Consider the following 22,958-nt stretch of genomic DNA (forward strand, 5'->3'; position numbering starts at 1 on the left):
GGGCTCTTATGAGATAAGGCCGCCAATTCGGACACCCGCCTTGCAGATGCCAAGGCCAACAACATGACCACCTTTCAAGTGAGAAACTTTAATTCAACTGTTTGAAGAGGTTCAAACCAGTGAGATTTTAGGAACTGTAACACCACGTTAAGGTCCCATGGTGCCACTGGGGGCACAAAAGGAGGCTGGATGTGTAGCACTCCCTTTACAAAAGTTTGGACTTCTGGGAGAGAAGCCAATTCCTTCTGGAAGAATATAGATAGGCTCCATTAAGGTACAGATGTCGGCCCTAACTTTAGGCCCATATCCACTCCTGTCTGTAGAAAGTGGAGAAAACGGCTTAAGTGGAAATCTTCCGGAGGAGCATTCTTGGCTTCACACCAACATACATACTTCCTCCAGATACGGTGATAATGTTTTGCCGTCACTTCCTTCCTAGCCTTTATCAGAGTAGGGATGACTTCTTCCGGAATACCCTTCCCCGCTAGGATTCGGTATTCAACCGCCATGCCGTCAAACGTAACCGCGGTAAGTCTTGGAACACGTAGGGTCCCTGCTGCAACAGGTCCTCCCTGGGAGAAAGAGGCCACGGATCTTCCGCGATCATTTCCTGAAGATCTGAATACCAGGCCCTTCGAGGCCAATCTGGAACAAGGAGTATTGTCTTCACTCTTGTTTTTGAGATGAGTGGAAGTGGAGGGAACACATAGACCGACTGAAACACCCACGGAGTCACTAGTGCGTCCACCGCCACTGCCTGAGGGTTCCCTGACCTGGCACAATACCTCCGAAGCTTCTTGTTGAGGCGTGATGCCATCATGTCTATTTGAGGAAGTCCCCAAAGACTTGTTATTTTTGCAAAAACTTCTTGATGAAGTCCCCACCTCCTGGATGGAGATCGTGTCTGCTGAGGAAGTCTGCTTCCCAGTTGTCCACTCCCGGAATGAATACCGCTGACAGAGCGCTTACGTGATTTTCTGCCCAGCGCAAAATCCTGGTGGCTTCCGCCATTGCCACTCTGCTCCTTGTCCCGCCTTGGCGGTTTACATGAGCCACGGCTGTGACGTTGTCTGATTGAATCAGAACCGTTAGGTCGCGAAGAAGATTCTCCGCTTGTCGTAGGCCGTTGTATATGGCCCTTAATTCCAGTATGTTGATGTGTAGACAAGCCTCCTGGCTTGACCACAGTCCCTGAAAATTCCTTCCTTGTGTGACTGCTCCCCATCCTCGGAAGCTCGCGTCCGTGGTCACCAGAACCCAGTCCTGAATGCCGAACCTGCGACCCTCTAGAAGGTGAGCACTCTGCAGCCACCATAGGAGAGACACCCTGGCCCTGGGGGACAGGGTTATTTTCTGATGTATTTGAAGGTGGGACCTGGTCCACTTGTCCAGAAGGTCCCACTGAAAAGTCCTTGCATGAAACCTGCCGAAGGGGATGAGCTCGTAGGTCGCCACCATTTTCCCCAGTACTCGAGTGCATTGATGGACTGACACTCTTTTTGGTTTTAACAGGTCTCTGACCATGTTCTGGAGTTCCTGGGCTTTTTCCATCGGGAGAAAAACCCTCTTTTGTTCTGTGTCCAGAATCATGCCTAAGAAAGACAGCCGAGTTGTTGGAACCAATTGTGACTTTGGTAGATTTAGGATCCAGCCATGTTGCTGCAGCACTCTCAGGGAGAGCGACGCGCTTTTCTGCAACTCTTCCTTTGATCTCGCTTTTATCAGGAGATCGTCCAAGTACGGGATAATTGCGACTCCTTGCCTGCGCAGGAGTACCATAATTTCCGCCATTACCTTGGTGAAAACCCTCGGGGCCGTGGAAAGCCCAAACGGCAACGTCTGAAATTGGTAATGACAGTCCTGTACAGCAAATCTTAGGTACGCCTGATGAGGAAGATAAATGGAGACATGAAGGTATGCATCCTTTATGTCTGGTGACACCATAAAATCCCTCCCTTCCAGGCTGGAGATCACCGCCCTGAGCGATTCCATCTTGAACTTGAACCTTTTTAAGTACAGGTTCAGGGATTTTAAGTTTAGAATGGGTCTGACCGAGCAATCCGGTTTCGGGACCACAAATAGGGTTGAATAGTACCCTTTTCCCTGTTGTATTAAGGGAACCTTGAGAATCACATGCTGTAGACACAGCTTTTGAATTGCAGCTAAAACTATCTCCCTCTCTGGGGGGAGACGTTGGTAAAGCCGATTTGAAGAATCGGCAGGGAGGCACGTCTTCGAATTCCAGCTTGTAGCCTTGGGATACAATTTCCATCGCCCAAGGATCCACGTCCAACTGAACCCAGACGTGGCTGAAGAGTCGAAGACGTGCACCCACCGGAGCGGACTCTCTCAGTGGAACCCCAGCGTCATGCGGTGGATTTAGTAGAAGCTGGGGAGGACTTCTGTTCCTGGGAACTGGCCGTAGCAGGCATTCTTTTCCCTTTACCCTTACCTCTGGCGAGGAAGGAAGAGCCCCGACCTCTTCTGGACTTATGCGATCGAAAGGACTGCATCTGATACTGTGGCGTTTTCTTTTGCTGTGGGGAAACATAAGGCAAAAAAGTGGATTTACCCGCGGTAGCTGTGGAAACCAGGTCCGCGAGACCTTCCCCAAATAAAACCTCACCCTTGTAAGGTAAAACTTCCATATGCCTTTTTGAGTCGGCATCACCCATCCACTGGCGGGTCCACAGTGCTCGCCTAGCAGAAATCGCCATGGCGTTGGCCCTTGAACCTAGTAGGCCGACGTCTCTCTGAGCGTCCCTCATATAGAAGACTGCGTCTTTGATGTGACCTAAGGTCAATAAAATGGTATCCCTATCTAGGGTATCAATATCAGCTGACCAGGTATCTGTCCAAGCTGCTACCGCGCTACAAACCCAAGCCGATGCTATTGCCGGTCTAAGCAAAGCACCCGTATGTGTATAAATTGATTTTAAAGTCGTTTCCTGTCTGCGATCCGCAGGATCCTTGAGGGCTGCCATGTCTGGAGGCGGTAGCGCCATCTTCTTGGATAAGCGCGTCAAAGCCTTGTCTACCCTGGGCGAGGATTCCCACCGTACCCTGTCCTGTGCCGGGAAAGGATACGCCATAAGAATTCTTTTGGGAATCTGCAGTCTTTTGTCTGGAGTTTCCCAAGCTTTTTCAAATAATGCGTTCAGCTCATGAGATGGGGGAAACGTCACCTCAGGTTTCTTTTCCTTAAACGTGTGTACCCTCGTGTCAGGGACAGAGGGGTCATCTGTGATATGCAAAACATCTTTTATTGCAATAATCATATAATGAATACTTTTTGCCACCCTTGGGTGTAACCTTGCATCATCGTAGTCGACACTGGAGTCAGAATCCGTGTCTGCTATTTGGGATAGGGGACGTTTTTTGAGACCCTGAAGGGCCCTGTGACACAGTCAAAGCCATGGATTGACTCCCTGTTTTTTCCCTGGACTCTGCTTTGTCCATCCTTTTATGTAATAATGTCACATTTGCATTTAAAACTTTCCACATGTTCAACCAATCAGGTGTCGGCGTTGCCGACGGAGACACCACAATCATCTGCTCGACCTCCTCCTAAGAGCCTTCCGCTTCAGACATGCCGACACACTTGTACCGACACCCCCACACACACAGGGATATTTATATAGAGACAGATCCCCAATAAGGCCCTTTGGAGAGACAGAGAGAGAGAGTATGCCAGCACACACCCAGCGCCAACTGACACTGGAAAAACCAATTCCCAGATAAATAGCGCTTTTATATATAATTATGTGCATATAATACACCCACTGCGCCTTACAAGTGCCCCCCCCCTCTCTTTTGTGCCCTGTGTCAACGTGTTCAGCAGGGGAGAGTCCGGGGAGCCAGCTTCTCTGCAGTGTCTGTGGAGAAAATGGCGCTGGTTAGGGCTGAGTGATCAAGCTCCGCCCCCTCAGCGGCGGGCTTCGGTCCTGCTCGATTTTTTAAACACTGGCGGAGGATTTACTATATATTCATTTTAGCCAGTCCTAGAGGTTTAAAATTGCTGCCCAGGGCGCCCCCCCTGCGCCCTGCACCCATCAGTGCCTGTTGTGTGTGGGAGCAATGGCGTGCAGCGTTACCGCTGCGCGTTACCTCAGAGAAGATCTGAAGTCTTCTGCCGCCTTTGAAGTCTTCTTTCTTCTTATACTCACCCGGCTTCTATCTTCCGGCTCTTTGAGGAGGACGGCGGCGCGGCTCTGGGACGAACAGCGAGGGGAGACCTGCGTTCCGACTCCCTCTGGAGCTAATGGTGTCCAGTAGCCTAAGAAGCAGAGCCTATCATTTAAGTAGGTCTGCTTCTCTCTCCTCAGTCCCACGATGCAGGGTGCCTGTTGCCAGCAGTGCTCCCTGAAAATAAAAAAACCTAACAAATATTTTTTTTCGGAGAAACTCAGGAGAGCTCCCTGTAATGCACCCAGTCTCCTCTGGGCACAGGATCTAACCGAGGTCTGGAGGAGGGGCATAAAGGGAGGAGCCAGTGCACACCCATTCTAAAGTTCTTTATAATGCCTATGTCTCCTGCAGAGCCCGTCTATACCCCATGGTCCTTACGGAGTCCCCAGCATCCTCTAGGACATAAAAGAAATAACACCATTATGAAAATGCCTAGGACTCCAGTCACTTTGGGCAGACGTAGGGGGCGATTCAATTAGTATTGCCACAGTCCGCAAGCAGCTATTTATTGTTTCGGCCACTGGGCATGCTAACATAAATTCTGCTTACAGCCTCCTGAGGTGCGAGCAGAAATGTGAGAAGTGTCCCATTTGGCCGCCCAAGGGGCACTTTTTGCATCTTGCCCACCACTTTAGTTGGGTGTAGCCTTCTGCGCTGCTAAACCCGGTACTTCTGATTGCAATCAGCATGCAGAAACAATGGGTGGCCAACTGCATACCACCCCGTTTTAGGTGCCGGGCGATATGCAGCTATGGGCACCCAATAAACAATTGAGTTGCCCCCATAGGGTCCAATATTTCTATAAAGGGCTAACAGCTTTATATTATCACATTATAACAGAGGTATGCGCTACCAACGTTTTAACATGACCTAAAAGTAAAACTGTGGCATGAATGCAGCAGGGATGTGCAGCTCCACAGCATCCTTGGGTCATAGGTTTCCTGAAAATGTAGAGTACCGTACATCTAGAATTGTGATTCACTTTCTTAGGAGCAACGATCCTCTGGATACTATCATAATTATTATTGTAATTGTTCAAAAAGAGCGCCTTTCAGATCAGTGGCCATCCCATTATCCCTACAGGCTCGACGGACACCGTCTCATCTTCCTCTGCACATCCTTCCTGGCCATCATCACTGTATTACCGCTGACATGTAATACTCTATCTTACTAGCTTCACTGCTGCGTACTCTTCGCCATCATACACCGCTTTCCAGCGTACCGCGGCCGTACTATCACGCCGTACATCGCTACCGCTCCAGCGGACAGGGCGCCGCCATGTTTGGGTGACGTCACTTCCTGGGCCGCACCACATGGCCTGAGTAGGGGTGTCCAAGTCCTGCATGCAGCACACGCACGCACACAGGTTGTAACTGACCGAAACCCAGAGATTGTATAGTGGCGTGATATATTAGTGTGTGCGGCTGATGTGCTGGTGCTGCCGGCAGCATGTGTGTCTCTGTGTGTTGCTGCCCTTCATTCCAGCGCTTAGCAGTCCCTCACTCTCTTCCTCACAGCGCAATGTTGGCTTGTTAAAAGGGAATCCGGTCTTTCGGTCAACAACACTTGGCTTTCCTGACCCTGCTCTCCATGAGGGAGAAAATGCTCTGTGCTTGTACCTTCCTGGTAATGTATGATTGCCATCACCTGTGGTGAGCTAGTTAATGGATAAGAAATGTGTTTCACCACAGGTGATGGCAATCATACGTTACCAGGAAAGTCCAGGAACAGATCATTTTCTCCCTCATGGAGAGGGTCAGGTAGGCAAGTATGCACTTAGGTCGACCACTATTGGTCGACATGCATTAGGTCGACCCAGTCACTGGTTCGACATGGCAAAGGTCGACACATGGAAAGGTCGACATGAGTTTGTCATTATGTTAACTTTATCGTACACTACGATCCATGTGGATTACAATTGGGAATAGTAACCTGTGCCGAACGCAGCAGTAGCGGAGCGCGGAACTTTGCCCAAAGTTTGCTCGCCATACGAGTGGACACAGTGCACCAATTGGGGTTCCCGGTCACTTTACGAAGAAAGCAACACCATTTTTTTTAAAATACTCATGATGACCTTTTTCCATGTCGACCTAGTCACTGTTGATCAACAGTGAGCTACCTAATGACTGTCAACCTAGTTACTGTCGACCCAACAATCCACACCCATTAAAAGTCGGGTCAGGTCCTTATTGGAGCATTTCACCTTGCGTGGTAGATATGGATAGTGTCGGTGTTCACTAAATGTGGTGTACTAGGATGAGATAATCCCCTGATGTGTCATGGCTGCCTGCATGTACAGCCGACGGGGGACCAGCGATGAACGAGCGCGGGGCCGCGCATTGTTCATCGCTGGAGCCTCCACACTCAAAGATATGAACGTTATATCGTTCATATCTTTGCCTGATGTCTGCTAGTGTGTAGGGCCTACAAGTTATATAATTTGAAGTCGCTAAAAACGACCACCTCCCCCCTAATAGGGATTCTTCAAAGTGACCTTTAATTCATCCAGTCCATAAATGAAGGTATTAATTTTTGACACCCTGGCCAAACATATTAGTAGTGTATAACAACCTACAGATGAAACTCAGAAAATTAGAATATCGTGCAAAAATTCATTTATTTCAGTAATTCAACTTAAAAGGTGAAACTAATATATAAAGTGAGATATTTCAAAAAAAGAGAGAGAGGCCGCGCTAGAGAGTCAATAATAAATAGTATATAATAATAATAGTATAAATTGCCGGTGGATCAAATTAAATCATATTTATTTTACACGTATTAAACAGTAAAAATGCTAATTTCTGCATTATGAATAAAAGTCAGTAATGGATACAAGTATCAATATTAAAAGTAGCAATAGTGGCTGGATCTGCTAAATAAATTTGCAACTAATACCCCTTTCACACCGCAGCTTATACCCGGTATTTTGCCGTTTTAACTGGCTTCCTAAACGGGTCAAGCTGCGATGTGAAAGGGTCCCCTTCAATTTACCGTTTTCAAAATACCGGTATTTTGAAACGGTAAAAAAGAAGGGTCCTACCCGTTTCAGTCCCATTTCACTGTGCAGTGTGAAAGGGTCTGAAACGGTATTTGCAAGCCCCAGCAGGTCATAGGCTGTCTCCATGTGTGATGTCAGCAGCCACAACCAGGAAACAGCTTGGAAAACACAGGAGACACATGTGAGAGTGGCTTTATAAACGTTTAAACGGGAAAAACACGGAAAAAAATGGCGTGGGGTCCCCCCTCCAAAGCATAACCAGCCTCGGGCTCTTCGAGCTGGTCCTGGTTCTAAAAATGCGGGGGGAAAATTGACAGGGGATCCCCCGTATTTTTAAAACCAGCACCGGGCTCTGCGCCTGGTGCTGGTGCAAAAAATACGGGGGACAAAAAGAGTAGGGGTCCCCCGTATTTTTTACACCAGCATCGGGCTCCACTAGCTGGACAGATAATGCCACAGCCGGGGGTCACTTTTATACAGTGCCCTGCGGCCGTGGCATTAAATATCCAACTAGTCACCCCTGGCCGGGGTACCCTGGGGGAGTGGGGACCCCTTCAATCAAGGGGTCCCCCCCCCCAGCCACCCAAGGGCCAGGGGTGAAGCCCGAGGCTGTCCCCCCCCATCCATTGGCTGCGGATGGGAGGCTGATAGCCTTGAGTAAAATGACAGAATATTGTTTTTTCCAATAGTACTACAAGTCCCAGCAAGCCTCCCCGCAAGCTGGTACTTGGAGAACCACAAGTACCAGCATGCGGGAGAAAACCGGGCCCGCTGGTACCTGTAGTACTACTGAAAAAAAAATACCCAAATAAAAACAGGAGACACACACTGTGACAAGTACAACTTTATTACACACTGCCGACACACATACATACTTACCTATGTTGACACGCCGACTGCCACAGTCTCCGACGATCCGAGGGTACCTGTGAAAAAAATTATACTCACCTGCCAGTGTCCAGAGATAAATCCACGTCCAGAGATAATCCTCGTACTTGGCAAAAAAAAAAAACACGAACACCCGAACCACCGGACTGAAAGGGGTCCCATGTTGACACATGAGACCCCTTTCCCCGAATGCCAGGACATCACGTGACTCCTGTCACTGAGGTCCCTTCAGCCAATCAGGAAGCGCTACTCCGTGGCGCTCACCTGATTGGCTGTGCGCGTCTAAGCTCAGACAGCGCATCGCACAGCTGCCTCCATTACTTTCAATGGTGGGAACTTTGCCGTCAGTGGTGGGGTTACCCGCGGTCAGCCGCTGACCGGCGGGTGACCCCACCGCTAACCGCAAGGTTCCCACCATTGAATATAATGGGGGGAGCTGTGCGATGCGCTGACAGCTCAGACGCGCACAGAGCCATTCAGCAGAGTGCAAGGACGTTGCGCTCGCTGATTGGCTTACGAGACCTTTCAGTGACAGCAGTCACGGGGGGGTCTCTCTGCATTCGGGGAAAGGGGTCCCATGTGTCAACATGGGACCCCTTTCAGTTCGCTGGTCGGGTGTTCGTTTTCTTTTTTTGACAAGTACGTGGATTTATCTCTGGACCATGGATCAGGTGAGTATAATTATCTTTTATTTTCAGGTACCCGTGGATTCTACTTGGAGAAGAGGACCGACTGCTTCGTGTCAACATAGGTAAGTATGTGTGTGTCGGCAGTGTGTAATAAAGTTGTACTTGTCACGGTGTGTGTCTCCTGTTTTTATTTGGGTATTTTTTTCCCAGTAGTACTACAGGTACCAGCGGGCCCGGTTTTCCTCCGCATGCTGGTACTTGTGGTTCTCCAATTACCAGCTTGCAGGGGAGGCTTGCTGGGACTTGTAGTACTATTGGAAAAAACAATATTCTGTCATTTTACTCAAGGCTATCAGCCTCCCATCCGCAGCCAATGGATGGGGGGGACAGCCTCTGGCTTCACCCCTGGCCCTTGGGTGGCTGGGGGGGGGGACCTTTTGATTGAAGGGTACCCCGGCCCGGGGTGACTAGTTGGATATTTAATGCCACGGCCGCAGGGCACTGTATAAAAGTGACCCCCGGCTGTGGCATTATCTGTCCAGCTAGTGGAGCCCGATGCTGGTGTAAAAAATACGGGGGACCCCTACTCTTTTTGTCCCCCGTATTTTTTGCACCAGCACCAGGCGCAGAGCCCGGTGCTGGTTTTAAAAATACGGGGGATCCCCTGTCAATTTTTTCCCCGCATTTTTAGAACCAGGACCAGCTCGAAGAGCCTGAGGCTGGTTATGCTTTGGAGGGGGGACCCCACGCCATTTTTTTTCTGAATTTTACCATTCCATCTAAAAAAAAAAAAAAATTATTTTAAAAAATATATAAATAATACTTGTGCCTTCAAAAAAGACAAACCAAGTACCTAATCCCTTCTAATATAAATAGATATGCTTCAAGCTGCTGGGTTCCATCGTACGACTATCCAAATTATTAATAATGAATTAATTAATTAATAATTATTAATAATGTGTGGGCCAGAAAAGTCCATTTATAATGACAACCACTGTTTTCTATGGGTGAAACGGGTTCAGTGTGAAAGGTACCAAAACGGTAATGAAATGGTAATTTACTGGTTACAACATGAGATGTGAAAGGGGTTTAACTGCTCAGACCAGTTTTAAGAACCGTTTCAAATACCATTTCAAAAGCAGGTTTTGCGATGTGAAAGCAGCATAAGTAGATACATGTAACTTTTATCTCATACTGTATATGTTTATAGTCCAGAAAAAGTAGCTGGAGACCAGTGGAAATTTAACTTTAGTGTTGCTGAATTAATTGACCGCTACAATCTATAAAACCGCTGTAGATATACAAATAAATGTCAGAAGTAGACTCAATTTTGCAAGTTCACTGAATGATCTTTAACACGGATAATCGTACTGGATGATTTTGGTTGCTGCTGGGAACCGCTACTCACTGTATCCCTGCTGTCCGGGACCCTCGCGCCAATAGGTATTTGTATTGTGTTGCGATATTTCAAGCCTTTTTCTCTTACGTCCTAGAGGATGCTGGGGTTCCATTTAGTACCATGGGGTATAGACGGGTCCCTTGGGAGCCATGGGCACTTTAAGAGTTTAATAGTGTGGGCTGGCTCCTCCCTCTATGCCCCTCCTACCAGACTCAGTTTAGAAAATGTGCCCGGAGGAGCTGGTCACAGCAAGGGGAGCTCCTAGGAGTTTTTCTAGTTTTATTATTTTCTAAGTTTAGTTATGTACAGGCAGGCTGCTGGCTACAGCCTCCCTGCTTCGTGGGACTTAGGGGGGGAGTAGAAACCAACTCTAGAAGTTAATGGTTCTCTATCTCCGCTGACAGGACACTGAGCTCCTGAGGGTGGTGATCGCAAGCCCATGAGGCGACCGCTCACTCCTGCAGCACGGCCGCCACCCCCTAACAGAGCCAGAAGAATGAAGAGTGGTGGATGGGGTGTCCCTCAGGTAGATATGATGGCCTCTCGCCTCAACAAGAAGCTTCGGAGGTACTGTTCCAGGTCGAGAGACCCGCAAGCAGTGGCGGTGGACGCACTGGTGACTTCGTGGGTGTTTCACTCAGTGTATGTGTTCCCTCCACTTCCGCTCAAGTATGATTCCGGCGGCCCAGGAAACGGGTCGACGGCGGGAATGGCGGCATAAGGGTGGGAGCGCAGCTCTGACAGGCTGCGCACCGGAAAGACTCAGCGGCACTTGGTGTACGGCGCTGTGAGGGGCGTCCTGGGCCAGCGCACTTAACCTACACTGGTCAAATATGCTAACAGGGGCTAATCCTGCAGTTAGCAGCACAAATACCTCAGGCCAGTATAATCTATTAAGTGCGGGAAGACGCGCCATTACAGGGGGCGGGACTTCTCCTCAGAGCGGATCCAGCACTCACCAGCTCCATTTTCTCCCTGCAGATCACACAGATGAGACACTGACAGGGAGCGCTGCCCTCCTCATAACTCCAGCATACCTCTGCGGTACCAGGGTGTTGTAGACAGGGGGGGGGGGGAGTGTTATAAGAACTGTTTATCCTATTAAGGTTACTCAGTAAGCGCCGGCCGTTTATTCTATTAACTGCCTACTGGGGCGCTGTATGGCTGGCTCCTTATACTCTGTGACTCTCTGAAGGTACTCTGGGGGAAACTGTGTCGGACATTTTCCTATGTGTGTGTGTCTGCATATCTCACATTACCATGTCTAGGGACTCTGGGGGTCATTCTGACCTGATTGCGCGCTGCAGTTTATCGCAGCGGTGTGATCAGGTCAGAACTCTGCATGCGCCGGCGCCGCAGTGCGCCGGCACATGCCAGATGGGCGAAGGCCATCGGGCCGCTACGATTGCCTCTGCCTGATTGACAGGCAGAGGCGGTTGCTGTGCGGGGGCACCGTTTTGTGGGCGCAGTTCGGCCAACGCAGGTGTGGCTGGACCGAACGGGGGGGGCGGGCTGCAGCAGCTGCGTGATGTCACACGCAGCTGCTGCTTGCCGGGGACCGATGAGTAGCTCCCGTCCAGCACGCTAAAGCTGCGCGATGCCTTTGCACTTCTGTCGGGGGGGGGGGGGGGGGGCAAGACTGACATGCGGGGCGGGCTAGCCCTGTGCTAGGCGTCCCCTCGCATGTCAGTGTGAATGATCGTAGCTGTGCTAAATTTAGCACAGCTACGATCATCTCGGAATGACCCCCTCTGTGTCTTGTGCTGCAGAGTGTATATCTTCTCCTGAAGAGTCTCTTCCATGTACTCAGGACTGCCATATTCCTTCTCAGCCTTCTGAGTCTGAACCCCCATGGGTGGATTCTATAAGGGAAATGATATCCCAGATTTCATCTAGGATGTCACATAATGAGAATGAAATGCAGGTTTTAAAACAATCTGTAGCGGTTTTGAAGTGTTCAGCTCCCACTACCTCATCTAAGGCCCCCATTACATATCCTAAAAAGCGTGCTCTGGCCCAGATAATGCAGGCAGACTCTGATACAGGGGATGGTGATGGGGATATGCAGGGGGGAGATGCATCCCTTGCTAAGGGGGTGCAACTAATGATTGAGGCCATTAGGGACATTTTACACATTACTGAAAAAGTATCTGAGCAAGTAGAGGAGGCTTACTTTACAGACAGTAAGAAATCCTCCCTTACCTTCCCTGCTTCTAAGGAGTTAAACTCCTTGTTTGAAAAATACTGGGAAAACCCGGAGAAAAAATTCCAGATCCCAAAAAGGGTTCTCATTGCTTTTTCCTTCCCTGAAGAGGACAGGAAAAAGTGTGAAAACCCGCCTATAGTAGGCGCTTCCGTATCTAGGTTGTTTAAAAAGGTGGTTTTAGCTGTCCCTGGTTCAACCACTTTAAAAGAGCCGGCAGACCGCAAGATTGAGACTACGCTCAAATCACTATACACAGCTACAGGCATGGCGTTAAGGCCCACTATTGCTTGTGCGTGGATTTCTAAGGCCAAAGTAAGGTGGTCAGGCACATTACTAGAGGAATTAGATACTATGGATAGGAGTGACATTGAATTGTTTTTGAGTCACATACAGGATTCTGCAGGTTTCATGGTGGAGGCCATGAAGGACCTTGGCCTACTTAATGCAAGGGCTTCTTCCATGGCTGTCTCAGCACGCAGAGGACTCTGGCTGCGCCAATGGTCTGCAGATGCGGAATCCAAGAAAAGTGTGGAGAACCTACCCTTCACAGGTCAGGCTCTTTTTGGGGACGCATTGGATGCGTGGATCTCCACGGCAACTGCGGGTAAGTCGACCTTCCTTCCCTCAGCTACGCCACCGACTAGGAAATCTTATCCTACGTCTACAATGCAGTCCTTTCGGACCGCGAAAGTTAAAAAGTCCAAACCCCCTTCCACTTTCTTTAGAGGTGGTCAGGGGAAATCCAGAAAACCTGCAACAACAGGTTCCCAGGAACAGAAGCCAGGTTCTGTTTCCTTTAAGTCAGGGGTGTCCAACCTTTCACCTTCCCTGGGCCACATTAGAAGATGAAAATTTGGTTTGGGCCGCACATAAAATAAAATAACAGTAACGATACCTGAATGAGAGACAGATTACTTACCTACATCCCACGCCGGTCACGTCCACTTGTCCAGTAGAATCCAAAAGGGTCGGTACCTATAAAAATGAAAATTATACTTACAAACGAATGAATGAATATTATGCCCTCACTGACGCGGGAAGACGTTCGCCCCTTGTAGTTGTGCCCCTGTAGCTGCGCCCCTTGTACTGTGCCCCTTGTAGTTGTGCCCCTGTAGCTGTGCCCCTTGTAGTTGTGCCCCTGTAGCTGCGCCCCTTGTAGTTGTGCCCCTGTAGCTGCGCCCCTTGTAGTTGTGCCCCTGTAGCTGCGCCTCTTGTAGCTGTGCCCCTGTAGCTGCGCCCCTTGTAGTTGTGCCCCTGTAGCTGCGCCCCTTGTACTGTGCCCCTTGTAGTTGTGCCCCTGTAGCTGCCCCCTTGTACTGTGCCCCTTGTAGTTGTGGCCCTGTAGCACTAGCTGCCCCCTTGTACTGTGCCCCTTGTAGTTGTGGCCCTGTAGCTGCCCCCTTGTACTGTGCCCCTTGTAGTTGTGGCCCTGTAGCTGCCCCCTTGTACTGTGCCCCTTGTAGTTGTGGCCCTGTAGCTGCCCCCTTGTACTGTGCCCCTTGTAGCTGCCCCCTTGTACTGTGCCCCTTGTTCCCCCCCCCTCCCTTCCCCGGACACTGTACAGCGGCGCAGGACTTCAGATCTTGATTCCCCCCCCCCCTTCCCCGGACACTGTACAGCGGCGCAGGACTTCAGATCTTGATTTCCCCCCCCCCCCTTCCCCGGACACTGTACAGCGGCGCAGGACTTCAGATCTTGATTCCCCCCCCCCCCCCCCGGGACACTGTACAGCGGCGCGGCCACGGACAGACACCCACCCCCGGCTCACTTACGTGTTCTTGTACAACCAACTTCTCCGCTGGGCTCCTCTACTCTCGCGCTGCTCAGTCACGTGTGCCGCTATGCAGCGGAGGAGGGCTACACTGTGACTGACAGCGGAGAGGGCGTGAGCTGGTGCTGGTCCCAGCAGCAGCAATCCAATCAGGATGTGCTGACAGCCTGCTGGGGCCGGCTCAGCCTCACATGTGGTGTCCGTACTCGGGGGGAAAAATAAAAAAAAAACCTCTGCTGCAGCGCTGCTCCTGGGCCGCATTACTAGCCGACTTGGGCCGCATGCGGCCCGCGGGCCGCGGGTTGGACAAGCCTGCTCTAAGTCTTCAGCATGACGGTGGACCTCCCAACCTGGTAATCGGGCAGGTGGGAGCCAGACTAAAAGATTTCAGTCACATCTGGGTGTCTTCTTGCCTAGACCCCTGGGTAATAAAATATTGTTGCCCAGAGGTACAGACTGGAGTTTCAGGAACTCCCACCTCAAAGATTCTTCAAGTCAGGCTAACCAGCTTTGCTGACAGAAAGTGCTATCCTACAGTAAGCCATTAAAAAATTGTTACACACAAGTGTCATTGTTCCAGTTCCACCTCACCTAAAAGGCATTACAACCTATTTGTGGTGCCGAAACCGGACGGTGCGGTAAGGCCGATTTTAAACCTAAAATCCTTAAACCCCTATTTGAGGGAATTCAAATTCAAGATGGAGTCTCCGAGAGCGGTGATCTCAAGTCTGGAGGAGGGGGAATTCCCAGTATCCTTGGATATCAAGGATGCTTACCTTCACATTCCGATCTGGCCGCCTCACCAGGCTTATCTGAGATTTGCGCTATTGGACTGTCACTATCAGTTCCAGGCACTGCCATTTGGCCTCTCCTCAGCACCGAGGGTGTTCACCAAGTCATGGCAGAGATGATGCTACTCCTACGCAAGTGGGTAGTGAACATTATCCCATATATGGACGATCTGCTGATAAAGGCATCTTCCAGCGAGAAGCTGTTGCAGAGCATTGCTCTCTCAACTCAACTACTCCAGGATCATGGGTGGATCCTGAACCTTCCAAAGTCACATTTGGTGCCGACAAGGCGTCTGTCCTTCCTGGGAAAGATCCTTGACACGGAAGTGTAGAGGGTGTTTCTACCAGTGGAGAAAGCGTTGGTGATACAATCAATGTATCGGTTCATCAGTGCATTCGCCTTCTGAGGAAGATGGTTGCCTCCTACGAGGCTCTACCGTATGGAAGATTTCATGCACGGTCCTTCCAACTGGATCTCCTGGACAAATGGTCGGGAGCTCATCTTCACATGCACATTCGGATTCGCCTGTTGCCGAAAGCCAGAATTTCGCTCCTCTGGTGGCTACAAACTTTTCACTTTCTCGAGGGCCGAAGGTTCGGGATTCAGAATTGGATCCTTCTGTCAAAGTGCGAAAAATATTGTAATGCATACACCATGTACTAACCCCATACACATGCCCGCTGCGCGTGCACTTATTCCGCCGTGCGTGCACATATCCGCAATTTGCGTAGGATCGCTCCCGCGTTCCTGCGCGTGGTATGGGTATTTACGGCGGGGTTTGTGAGCGCATAGAGGGTTATCAGAACATTACATATTTAACCCAAATAGTGCACATTTTACACATAGCCACCCTGCACCACATCAGCAAGTATCAACAGTTTAAACAGTTCCAGGACTAAGGGATTCGCCTTTGCATGATAGGAAGGGTCAGATTAAGGTTAGAAGGTGATGTCTAGTATCCAGCTGTAGGGTATTTTAAGGGTAACATTCCGGTGTTGGTTAGAGAAAGATTGCATGTTCCAGCGTATAGTTATGTGCAGAAGTAGAATATAGGTATAAACTGTATTTACTGTATATTATGTATGCGGTGGGAATCCAGAGGATACCACCCACAAGAGCAGTTGAGACAGACATCGCCCACCTTTTCAAATCAACCTATGACCTCTCCTGTAATGTAAAGATGCACCTCTGTGTCCAATGGACAATGAGATTACAGTGACCATTGTATTGTGTATGTAAGTTGTGTATAAATAGCCTGTTGCTGCCTGGCTGGTCAGAAGACTCTGAACGCTCTCTACCTGATGGGCGGAGGACTGGTCCAGGTTGCGCTTGCGAACATTCTCACGTATGTACATTGACTGTAGCCATTATTCTGTTGTAGATTTATCTTGTTAGCCTGTAGTGTATAAATTGTACTTTTTTACCTTTTGAAATAATCCACTGTGGCCTTAGAACCATGTGGTTCCACTACATATCTGTTATGCACACCAGTGCCTGCAGGAAAGTACTGGTGTCAGGACTGTTATGCACTCCAGTGCCTGCAGGAATGTACTGGTGTTTGAACTGTTATGCAAAACAAATGGACTCACAGACAGACTGGGGAAAATGACATAACGTACACAGAAGGTGATAGGGTAACAAAATACACACAAAGTGAACAGAGAAGCCCAGAGGCTAAGGAACTGGGTATCTCCCTTGTATTAGAACTGCTCAGATGGGAAAAGCAAGATGTTGTGTTTTAATACGTAGAGAACCCGAAATGCTGTTGCTAAGGGCAACAGCAAAACCCTAAAGGGTTACCAACGGGTGTGGCAGTAAACTCCTTGGTCAGAGATGGAATGATAGACACAAGGAGAGTCTCCACAATCCTAATTCTCACTTGCAGTGCACAGGTTCAGCTTACTGCCACTAAACTGACCCCTGACACCTAGCACAGTGAGACAGGATTAGACAGGCAAGTCTTAGAATACAGCCGCAAACTTGCTAAGTTCACAGAGTAGTAACAGAACCCCAGCAAGCTAAACGACTGACTCCAGTCTTACTGCTAGGTCTGGATTGGCAGAGTGTAATACCAAATCCCCAGGCCTATTTGCAGTAAGCAACAAACAAATACAAAGCTACACAGTACTGGCTAACTTTCAGAAACTGACTAACCAACAAAGATTCAGCAGCATCTGCTTACCCTGAGAAGAGGCCTTATAAAGCAGGTGCTGTCCACGCCCCACTCAGACCTCACAGACTGTGAGCACAAAAACCAGCACCGGATCCCCTGCCATGCACAGAGCCTATAACCACTGCACAGCAAAAGACCCGAACCGGAGTATCAGCTGCGCTCAGGTTACTCCGCTAGCACTTGTCTCCCGGTTGCCATGATGACGTGGCAGCACAGGGCAGGAGACCCTAACAATATCGGTGTTGTGTCCTCACTTTCCTGCTAGGGTTTAAAGCGTATTTTAACTGTATATGGTTTATAAGTATTGATAAGGTGTACGCACTGCGGGTACTTTATACCGTCAGCGCTACTAAGAAAAGGTTTAAGGTATAACATCGTTGCAGTGCTTTGCTGCATAAAGGTTTAAAGTGTAACCATATCATTGCATTGTATCACTAATAAGGTTTAAAGGTTATCAAAGGTGTGTGCGCGCGCTGTGCATACTCTGTACACTCAGCGCGGCGTGTGTACGCCAAGTACGTACCACGTACGGGACTCTGTACGCAAATAGCGTACAAAGTGCGTAGCGCGTGTGTTCAGTCTAGCAGCCATTGCGGCTCCACGGTAAAAGTGTATCTAGAGGTATAGCTTTATGGTTTAAGATAATATCGACATTATCAATTGGGGGACTCGTCTGGTTTTTCCTCATACCCACAGCCTAGCAGGTTACAGCAGACTTTATTTATCAGCAAAGGGCGGACAGGTATCCACGTAAGCCTTCTCCTGGTTGGTGGATACTCTGGTAAACTCTATCTCAATTGCTGATAAGATAAGCGTCTGCTCTGCATGGTTTGTAGGGATGCTGGTGGGATCCGTAAGGCAAGAACGCAAAAGCTATTTTTAAAGTCTGTAAATTTCTGTTTGGCGCCAAATGCGCACACAACACACGCATACACCTGTATTTTGTACTTTGCATATCTGCTCGCATTATTGCCATAAGTAGCGATTATTAGATTCATTTTGACCTGTACTGAGAAAATTTGTTGCTATTTAGTTAAAATATAGAGTTAATATTTAAGGAAGTAAGTGTAAGACGCACACGCAGCCTGGTCTAGTTGTAAAGGTTTATACAGAAGAAACTGTGTGTTGTGTTAAGTGAGCGATTATAGTTAATATCGCTTACATTTATAGAAGTGTGGGATTTGTAGTACTGCGGACGTACGGCCTTTGTACACGTGTCTCGGACAAAGTACGGGACTGCGTACGCAACGTAAAGGCATATACACGTGGCGTGGTTACGCAGCGTGCGTACAGGTACGACCGCTAAGTACAAATCACACAATAGCATTGTTTTAGTTTAGGCGCGAGACGGTAGCCACGCGATAATAGCACAAATTGATCAGTTTCCAATATTTAGTTTAAAAACCTTTTTTACTGTATAACCTCTGGTACTAAGGCTGTTCACCTGAATGAAAGTTAATTTTCTGTACAGAAAAAAACCAAAGTGTATATGAGTGAACGAGCGTGAGTGTGCAAACAATAAAGGTTTTGTGGACCCAGGGAATTCGGGATCCCGTAGGAGACCACACCAGGTGAGTGGACACTTGGTGGCGTGAGAGTGGCTTGCTCACGTTAACATTGATTAAAGTACAAAGGAACAAAGTAGTAGATATCGCAGACCAAAGGTCAGCGAAGGTTTAGAGTACCGCAGACCAAAGGTCAGCGAGGTTTTTGTTTAGAGATCGCAGCCCAGGGGGTTAGCGAAGAACCCATATAGGCCCGTTCAGATACGCTCCGGCTGAGGTTTCGCAGCCTAAAAAACAATCCCATTGGTTGTACGGCGGATAAGTAACAGTTACCTATACGCTGTGCGATTGGACCGCGCATTCGTGGATGCAATACTTAGCTCAACGTGATACCCTTTTACGAGCTTTGCGTAAAATCGCGGGATCATAAGCGCTGGGTGTAGTAGACGCAAACGTGATTTGTGTAATTTTTATTTTATTTTAAGGGAGTTTCACTGGTCACTCAGGGAATCTCCAACAACCAATATTTACTGGGAAGGGTAAGTCACTCCCATATACTTCCAGTGAATAGAGGTTACACAGGGGCCCTAGGTTGGGTACGTACCGGCGCTGACGACAGTGTTTAGGTGTATTGGCCAACGTGGGCGTGAGTGGGTGAAAGTACTCGCTGAACTTTCACCGTTGCCTTATATTAAGTATTTTGTTTTTTTGTAGGAATTAGCTGAGAAGGCAATACCTGCAAAATATGGGGGCCAGTTGCTCAAGTAAGGGACGTTTAACCAGGGTTCAGGTTGATGTTCCGCGGCCCGAGGGGTCAGCGAGGTACATAATGTGTGAGAAGTATGGATCACACATAGAGGTTTTATGCAATGAATGGGAACGTATGACTGCGGAAGATAGGGAACCATTCCCTAGGGTAGGCAGTTTTGAACCGTAGGTGTTGCAGAATTTAAGGGTTAGGATATGTCTGATAAAGTCCCAAAAGAAAAGGGTCAGACACACAAACTGTTTAAATTTATGGCAGCAAGAGGGCGATATGCAAGAGAAATTAACATATGCAATCGGTTCCAAACCTAGCGGGAATGAGAACACAAACACACCATTGTCGACACAGGTCGAAGGGGAACAGAAGGCTACCGTCAATGATACATCCGTAAATGATAGTAATATGAAAGAGCAATGTATTAACCCTAACTTTTGCAAAGTGTATCCTGTTTTGAAGTCTCTCCAAGGTTTTAGGTCACAGGAAGATGAAGGAGTCAGCAAAATCGCAGCTCTCCTCCAAGCAGTCATGTTGCAGGAAACTCAGGTGGGACCTGTCCAACCAGGTAGTGCAATAACAGTATTCCCCAATGAAAGAACGGGTGAGGTCACAGCTACCGGTAAGTATGAGACAGTTCATTGCACAAAAACAACACCACACAGTAAACAGATTAGGAACGGAATGGTAAGATTACACCCTGTCTTGGAAATAGTAACTCCCAATGGGGGAACCGATAGTCAGGGAGTAGTCCTCACCGAGAATTATGCAATGTATTGCCCGTGGCCCAGAGATGAGCTGCAATCAATCATTTCAGAATTCCCCAACCCTCGGAAGCATTTAGCCAAATGTCAGAAATTTATCAGAGATCTGGGTAATGTGTATAAACCGACAAACCAACATTGGCGGACATTTTTGAAAACATGTCTACCCCCTAATATTGACACCCAAAAATGTATCACTGATTGTAGATTAGAGTCAGATATTCCTATGACTGACAGAAACAATCAGGAAAATATAAAACAAATTAATAGGCAATTAGAGTTGTGTTTTGCCACTGAGTGGAGAAGAATTTTCTCCATAAAACAGAGGGAAAATGAAATGGCATCTGACTATTTCCACCGAGCACTGGAGGAAATGGACAGATACATGGGGGTATTAGATGCAGGGAACGATGAAAATTACAGAAAGGTAGCTGTGTCTGTGCTAATGGACGGACTCGATCAGACAGTGAGGGACAAAGTACAAACATCTTTGCCTGGTTGGAGAGGGGTCACAGTAGCTTGCCTTAGAGAGTGCGCAATTGAACATCATAGGAATATTGCTAGGCGTAGAAAACTGCTAGAGGAGAGGCTGAGGATTGAAAGTATGCAGGCTCTTACACCAAAGTCTCATCAGCCCAAACCCCAAAACCCTAGTAGTAACAAAAGACCGATAATATGTTACATTTGTAAAAATAAAGGACATTTTGCTAGAAATTGTAGGAGTAGTAGAGCACATAGCCAATATAGACCCCTAGACAGAATAAATAAGCCACGTTAGTAAACACATAGACGGGATCAAGGGACATATAGTAAGGAATCATGAGCAGTATAGAAAAACACAGATTCGGTTAATGGGAAGAACAGAATAAATGCAACTTTACCCTTTTGACAGAACTTACGGAAATTAGGAGGAGGCTTCTAGACTTCTGCTTCTCTCTCTCTAGCAGAAGTGACCTCTAAGTAATTTAACAGGAGTTTTGTTAGAGATGGTATACATATAGAGTGCTCCCACCCAGGAAGCACAAAATATGTTAAAATACCCACGAAGACTAATATTGCATTTCACTGTTTTAGAAGCATGTCCATCACAGGTAGAGGAAATTATCTCAAAGATACCGGGTTCTCTATGAACTTAGAATGGACAAGACACTGGATTGATGGCTGGGATAGTCCCAGAAGAGATATAACACACACAGATTTTTTTTAAGGGAACAGCCTGATTAGGGAATCATTCCCCGTAGTGCCCAATCCAGATGTTAAACTTTGTAAAATCTTCTTTGTTACTAAACTCTGTGATTTGTCTTCAAAGTTTCCTCTTCATCTCTGACGTTCACCGACAGATTTACAGCTCAAACGTCACATGTCTACTCGGTCTTTTCAGAGGTCTGCCCAAAACCAGTATATCTCACCAGCATCACTGTGCCTGGCCTTGCACAAAGGGTGTAGAGTGGAAATACTGGTGAAGGGAGACTGTGCATAGATACCGATAGACATGATGGTGTGACAGCCTGATGGTGACCGCAAATCTGACAAATTTTCTTTTTATTATTTCCTCTCTCTTTTTCACTTTCCACGGATGGTTTACTTCACACAACTGATAATACACAACAGTTAAACTCATTGTAATGCAAGATTTATGTTCCCTACAGAAAGGTCGCTGACTCGGAGAGAATACCGTATCACTAGAGTGTCTGTTCCGGGAAGGCTGAGAGGCAGGACTGTTGTCACGGCACCTGAGCGTGGAGAACAACAAGACCAGAGGCGGTTGTCGCACCAGTTTTCTTTTTCCTTTTTGTTATTTTCTCCATCTCCCATTACCCTCCTTTCCTCCCCCTTCTTGTTCCCTTTCTCTCCCCTTAACAAGATGGACTTACCCCAAGAGACTGCGTTCCGGGTTTTCCTGTTAATCCTGTTGTTGACGAGAACAGTCTGTTTCGGTGAGAGTACCAGTGAGGTCGAGAAAGGATCTGGAATGGGTTCTGATGGCAAGGACGGATTTGTAGAATTCCAAGACCAACACATCCACCGAGCAAAGGCGAGTATCAGAAAACGATCTGGTAGTCAAGAAACTAGGAGGCACTGTGAAGGGTTATTGGCTGAGGAAGATTGCATTTGTAGGAATTGTGAAAACATAGTTGAGGATGGGTGCATCCAGAGATGTCAGTCCTGCCTTAATATCAACATGGACCGTCATCCATTGAGTGATTACCACTCACTAGTGGGTAAGGTCTTAAACCAGACAGAATGCTGGGTGTGCTCACAAGTACCTCAAGGTCAGAGCAAGTCAGGACTAGTACCGTACCCTTTAGCAATAGATGAGGTACTCGAATTACGGGGTGGGAGACCGGTGGACAAGAAATTTTATATTTCTAGGCCCCCTAGTTTGAAGTTCCACCAGTACCATGTAGATAGATCCTTAGTGTGTTTTAACATTTCCAATTCCCGAAAGCCGGGAAATTGGGAAGTGACATGGAACAACCAAACCATGGCATTTTCTCACAGAGCCGATAGGATACCCGTAGACTCTGAACTTATACGCCAAATAGCCGACGGTGGAAGGTATTTTCGGTATAGGTATACTCTAGGAAGTAAGACCATGCGGGTTGGAGAAGTATCACCAGGGTACTGTGCGCATATCATACAGCCTGATACGTGTACTGAACAGATGATAGAACTAGGGATTGGGTTTTTCACTTGGAGAGTTTACAATATGGTAATGTCATATTCTGTCCCATATGTTCTCCCCGATGATGCCTATTTCATATGCGGGAGGAAGGCGTATAAGTGGCTTGCCCCAAACTCAGAGGGATTGTGTTACATTGGAAGAGTGTTGCCAGAGGTTATGACCATAACCCATGATAAGATGAAAGACGTTCACCGCAGTG

The 22,958-nt window shown here is 48.0% G+C and overlaps 1 protein-coding gene across 1 annotated transcript in view; it reads right to left on the reverse strand.

Moving 5' to 3' along the window:
- TOP3B (DNA topoisomerase III beta) overlaps nucleotides 1–5,795 on the reverse strand; it is a 195,793-nt gene extending 189,998 nt beyond the window's left edge. The window contains exon 1 of the mRNA XM_063964784.1: nucleotides 5,360–5,795. The gene's annotated coding sequence lies outside the window, so the exon portion shown is untranslated. The remainder of the gene's footprint in view (nucleotides 1–5,359) is intronic.
- Nucleotides 5,796–22,958: the final 17,163 nt, after the last annotated feature.

Source organism: Pseudophryne corroboree, chromosome 1 (assembly GCF_028390025.1).
Source record: "Pseudophryne corroboree isolate aPseCor3 chromosome 1, aPseCor3.hap2, whole genome shotgun sequence".
Lineage (NCBI taxonomy): Eukaryota > Metazoa > Chordata > Amphibia > Anura > Myobatrachidae > Pseudophryne > Pseudophryne corroboree.